The sequence below is a fragment of the Oryzias melastigma genome, linkage group LG1, assembly GCF_002922805.2.
Source record: "Oryzias melastigma strain HK-1 linkage group LG1, ASM292280v2, whole genome shotgun sequence".
Lineage (NCBI taxonomy): Eukaryota > Metazoa > Chordata > Actinopteri > Beloniformes > Adrianichthyidae > Oryzias > Oryzias melastigma.
In genome coordinates this window covers 30,066,948-30,072,870 of record NC_050512.1, presented here as the reverse complement: position 1 = coordinate 30,072,870, position 5,923 = coordinate 30,066,948, and the positions used below count along the sequence as shown (strand labels likewise).

The following is a 5,923-nucleotide window of genomic DNA, read 5'->3' as shown; positions in this document are numbered from 1 at the left end:
CCAGAAGCCTGACCAGCAAAGGCTAACCCTAACCCTAACCCTAATGGAGGGTGGGGTCCGAACACTTGTTTTCCTAACCCTAACCCTAACTAAAATGTCTAATCAATCCTTTCTTTTTTTTTTCCCTCAGCACAGGTTTCCTGAAAGGATCAAATCGGACAACAGGTCCCACTGTATGATTGTTAAATGTATAGATCTACCTTTAGAGCTTCAATTGGGAAAAATCTGTGCACAGAAAATTTTACTGGGTTTAAGCGCTTCTTACTTCTCTCATGACTGTCAGATGCTTTGTGAACGCTAACACTCGATTCACTCCCAACGAGCTTCTACTAGGTTAATGGTTCCCAGGATTTGCAGGACCTCTGAGAGCGAACGCCCATCAGGTGAGTATAAGGAAAATCTTAATGCAATGGAGGCTTTGTGTTAGCTTTGGCATCACAGGTGAGAGGCCGGGCTCCAGACTCTGACAGGCGGTGGAACCACAAGCGTGGGCTGAGCCCTTCCCGGTCCTCCTAACCACATAGACCGCAGTCGAGATCGCTGTGCGAGCTGCTTGGGTTCGTGCATCGTGCTGCCAGGGGGTTCCACCCCTAGACCAACACCCAGCCCCAGATCTCCAGCTCCTGAACAGTGGACTGGCTTGTCCGACTGCATCGCACCAGGGAGAACAGTGCGGAGTGAGATAGCGTCCCACTGCGACAGTAGCGTGCCAAGCTCCAACCTTTCGCCTCACCATGGAGAATCCCCGCCCCTGGCATCCGTTCAGAGAGTTCGGCTGGCCCCTCAGGGGCACCACCTGCCTCCTCGTCACCCTATCCGTCGTCATTGTGTTCCCCATTCTCTGGATGCTCGACCCCCCTCGTCTTCCACCCCCTGATGTTCCCTCATCNAACCTTCTGCCGCTGATTGGCTTGCTCATCCAGGTACATGGCCTAAAGCTGCGAGCCAGTGTGTTTTCGGACTTTCCGAAACTAGAGCGTACTGGTTAGCCGGCCGTGGTTTTGACACTTCTAGCAGCTTACGGCCACACCCCCCTGAGAGCTTCTGATCTTGGAAGCTAAGCATGGCTGGGGCTGGTTAGTACTTGGATGGGAGACCGCCTGGGAGTGGCCAATGACCCCTGCAAGTCCTTATCCGAGTTCCTGATCATGCCACCAGAGGATTTTTTGGCCAATTTTTAAAACAGATTTCTTGCTGATATTTTGCTCATTTGTGATGTTATATTGTGAACTTCTACCTTTTATTTGGCATAACATTTGATTGTATTTTTTTAAATGTGTTGATCTGTAATATTATTTAACCTTTTCGTATTCTTGTATTTTAGACACTTGTGTGCATGTTAAAATGATGATTTTTATGATTACAAATCAAGCCTTGGCCACAACGATATGTTTTTATATCAGCTCATCTCATACAAATGAAATCATTTTGTCAGTTTTAAACTTGTCAGTGTGTTCAAGGTGAACGCAGTTTCCTGAAGCCCAGACCAGAAAGCAGCATGTGCAGTGCAGGTTGGTGGTCCAACGGAACAGTCTGGTAGAAGTGTTCTCAGACAGCTCGTGCCAGGCTTCGCTGGAGGGCTGTGGGTGCATCCCAAAGGGCTGCCCCCCAGGCTCCAGGTAAGAAGATCACACATTAAAGTGTGTATTGGAGAGGTAAAAAATAACATTTTTCAAGTGAAATTTCTTTTTTTTCCCTTTAAATTGGGAGTAACACATTTGATAATTTGTGATTTTGATTGTGTTCTTCTGTTTTTCCACTAAGGTGGAGGTTCCCAAACACGTGGAGGTGAAACCCCGGCCTTCACCTGCCAGGTGTGCCAGGAGGGAGCGGGTGCCTGCTCAGGTATATAATGATGGAGGTTTTATTCTGTCAAAATGCTTGAGCATGTAATTTATGTTGGCATGATATTAAATACGTCTCATGTTTCTGTCCAGGACCATGTGGGGGTGACACCAAGGTCACCTACCAAGGACGTGGGGATGGACAAGCCCATGGACCAGATGAGGGGACGGGGCTTAATATTGTCTTTTAGAGTGATATTCAATTTTTTTTTTTTTTTTTAAGTTTAACGTGTTATTTTATTTATTCCTACTTAACTTTTTGTTGTGTTCTCCTTTATTAAGAGACACGATTCTTGTGCAAGTATGATCAAAACCTAAATTTCTATTAAACAGCATTTATGAATTTCAGTTTACATGTTTAAGTGTAGTTATTGTTTACATGATGATGTGAGAAATGAAATGCATGCTTTTTATTTATTCATCACTGTCTTTTTTTTCTCTTTTTCTAAAGGACCAGCAGCAGCATGGGCGGCCTGCTCTCCCAGGTAAGAAGATCAGCAAAGGTAAGAGCTGTTCTCCTTCCTGCATTTGCTGCATAGACTGTATATAAAATAACTGGACTGAGCAAGTGTAGGAAAAAGAGCTGCTCCATTTCTCAAATTCAGTGTCCAGCCACGTGTCCAGATAAATGGTTTAACAAGGGTTTCCAGGAAAGATAAGACAGAAATAGATGTGTTGGAATGTCTGGTGTTGACCAAGGTTCCTCTGGTACAATTGCCAAAGAAGGACTGTGGTCCCATTGAAGGCGGTGTGTGTGCTGTGCTTTGGGTCACGTACACTCAGGTATAAAGATTGCAGAGAGCAGAGATCGGGGGCTTCGTCAACTAAATCTGAATGGTTACGCTGGAATACTCTCTGACTTTATTCATGAATAAACAGAACCTCTGAGCACGTGCAGCGTCCGGTCTTTCATTTTACTTTGACTCAATTTTTCCTCAACACAAGCCCCCCTATTTCCGTGTTCCATATAGGAAGTACCACTGGGTTGCAAAAAGGCCAAAGTCCCATTGACTTCCATTGAGAAATAGACAGTCATTTCAGTCATTTTATATGTCAGAATAATCATTCTTCCTCTGCTGCTTTCTGATTAACTTCTTTTTTCTAATCCTAATTTTTTTTAAAGATTTTTTTCTATTATCACAAGTTATTAGAGTTATAAATTGACCAATCAGATTGCTCAATACTCGTTTGTGGGTCTGACGTCGAACGTCTGGGGGGTTTGATTGACAGATGACGGGTAGCCAATAGGAGCAGACTTCATCAATGCGGTCCTTGAAGACCTTTTAACACCTACTTTACAATTCAACAATGTACCTACTAGCCATTGTTCTACTGTTGTTTTCCTCAATGGAATGTACCGATGCAGCAGTTTAAAACAACAAGAGGAGCATGCTGTCGACATTTTTAGATGAGGATTTACTATGTAGAAATAGATTTCAGTCTGAGGTTATGTGCTTTGGACTTTTTTCTTTGTTTAATGTTTAATTTTTTTCACTGTTTTAATTGTAGTTTATAAATTCTAAATTGCATATATGCGCATAAAACCACCAACCAAAGTTTCATCTTCGACGCACTTTTCCAGCTTGCAGCCTGAATTAGACGCAGCCGTCTGAGGAGCGCGAGACAGACTTCAATGTATGTTATCGTATTTTCAAACAGGAAAAAGATCCAGCTGTTCACTTGTTGGGATGGTTATTTATTTTAAATCCCGCTGAACGTGCTTCTTACGTGCATCTGATCAGACTGTAACCTGGCAGCGCATGTGAAGTAATGCTGCTGCGCGCGCGTGAGGGGGGACACGCGCAGTTCTCCAGCGGTGTCACCCAAATGCTCCTTTTATCTTGACTAAAAGGAATAAATGTAAGTAAATCCAAAAGGACCGCTGACATAATCAAATGTTGGAATGGTTCTCCCTCAAAGGCTTCAACAAGGACTTGTACCATTCTCCCGAGCCGCCGTTATTAAAGTAGAAGCTGTTTACATCCGCGGTCTCGTGGTCGAGGCGTGGAAAGAGGCGGACGGTTGCAATAAACTCACTCCTGATTGGCGACAGTACTTCCTGTAGATATGACTCAGACCAATCGCTGGAGATGGGTTGCAAATGGCGATATCCGTTTCAGGAATTGACGGTAACCCTAACCCTAACCCTACTTTCGCGAGGAGAGGAAGTAATGCATTTCCAATGGGGGACCTCATTGCTCGCTCAGTCCATTTTTTTACAGTCTATGATTTGCTGTCAGGTTCAGCCACACATGGATCCATCATTACTTTTGACTTGGATGACGTCTGTGAGATGGTTCCCACTCCTACTAGTTGGAGGTTTGTGGTTGTGCCAGACTCCAGGAGGGTGTCACATTTGGCTCCTCGGATGTTGAGCTGAAAAGGTCTGAAGATCCTGTTCCTGTTGCTGATACGTTAAAGTTTTTTGATTCTGTACCTGCAGAGGTTAGTCAAAGGAATTCAATTAACTGCCTTTGAAATTGTTGGTGTTGTGATTTTTTTTCTGCATCTGAAGCATTTAAGCCTTTCCAAGGAAGTCCTTCAGCAAGTAGCTCCCTGAAACTCTGTAAAGATGGCCTCTTCTCTGACACTTCCATTACCACCACAGAAGAATCCAAAGAGACAGCAACAAAACGAAAAATAGGGGTAAAAAGTAATCTTGAAGGCCCATCATTTAAAGGAAGCGTTAAAAAAGCAAAATGGGGGCGCTGGGCCTCGCTGCCACCCCGCAGGTGAGTCAGGTGCCGGTGTTGCCAAATTTCTCCTCCTCTCCTGGGCGTGTGCTGGAAGCTCATCTTCCATTCTTCTGAGAATCAGCATCGGACGAAGAGGGCACAGATTGGCTGGTCTCACGGTGTTTCCTGATTGGTCAACAGGTGCTGGTTCCTCAGAGAACGTGCTGCTGGAAGAAGGATGCGGTAGGGACAGAGAGAGAGGGATATGGTCTGCAGGCCTGGGAGAAATTCTGCTCCAAATTGTGGGCGTGGACTATACTCCCCTTCTTCGCTGCTGCCTCTGTGGCCTGGCTTGTGGAGGCTCCTCCCTCATCCTCCCTGATGATGCTGATGGAGCTGCAGGTGATGATGATGAAGCAGATGAAGTGGAGGAGGGGGAGGAGGAGGAGGCCTCCTCCACTGCTGAGGCCTCCCTGCTTCCCTCTGCTGGAGGAAGATCCAAATGCAGCACCTGTCTGTCCTCTGATGGTGAAGCATGGGCGTACTGTCCCAGGTTGGTCTTCAGGAAGTCCTCTATTTTACGGATGGTGACGTCCAGCAATCTTCTCCCCAAGTTCTTTCTCGTCCAGCCCACAGCTACCTTGAAGGGATTTTCCCAGTCTGGGTCGGGGAAGCGAGCCAGCTCATAAATGTCTCTGTCTGCAGTGTCCATAATGGCTGTGTACTCCCAATTTCTAGCATTCCCCTCCAAAAGGGTCTGTGTAGTGTCATTGGGGCACGCTGGTTTAATCAGGGAAATCAGAACTTGGGTTGTTTTGGCGATCGAGGGGGTCGTGGTCGCTCTCGACACATTGCTGTAATGGTGGGCCGCTTTGAGGATTCTGTACAGGATCCGGACCTTAGTGGTGAAGTCCGGATCCGTTGACTGGATTCTCACCTCAGACCGGTGTCTCCTCTCATTCACAAGCCCTCGGTTGGCCCGTGCTGCACTTCCGGGTCTGCGTGCGTTTCCATCCCATGGCACGCGCACCTGCTCCGCTGGTGTCTGTGCTCCCCTCCGCCGCGGAGCCGAGCGGGGTCTGCTGGGCTGCTGGTGGAACCGTGGAGGAGCTGTTCGACGGGGAGATCGGTCCCTCTGGGTCACGGAGGCATAAGAGCGTCCCGCTCCACGCTGCTATTGCGGGCGTCGTTGCCATGGAGACCCGCGATTGGCGCTCCGTGGTCCCTGTCGCCCCGCTTGGTGCTGCTCCCGTCTCATCCTCCCTTGCCTGTATCGTACCTGAGTCCAATCCTGCTCTGATTCCAGGCGGTTTTTGTATGAATAAAAGTCCGTATTTCGGCTCATCTGTGCGATGTGTGTGGCTCTGATTTCACTCGTGCAAAAGGATGGAGGTAGTTTTTTTC

General features: G+C 47.0%; 1 long non-coding RNA gene across 1 annotated transcript; it reads left to right on the top strand.

Annotated features, from left to right (window-relative positions):
- The first annotated feature begins 896 nt into the window (after window positions 1-896).
- On the top strand, window positions 897-2,876 carry LOC118599267. Its single transcript, XR_004948570.1, has 3 exons — window positions 897-1,619; window positions 1,765-1,845; window positions 1,938-2,876. It is a non-coding gene; the product is annotated as an uncharacterized LOC118599267 (long non-coding RNA).
- The last annotated feature ends 3,047 nt before the right edge of the window (window positions 2,877-5,923 follow it).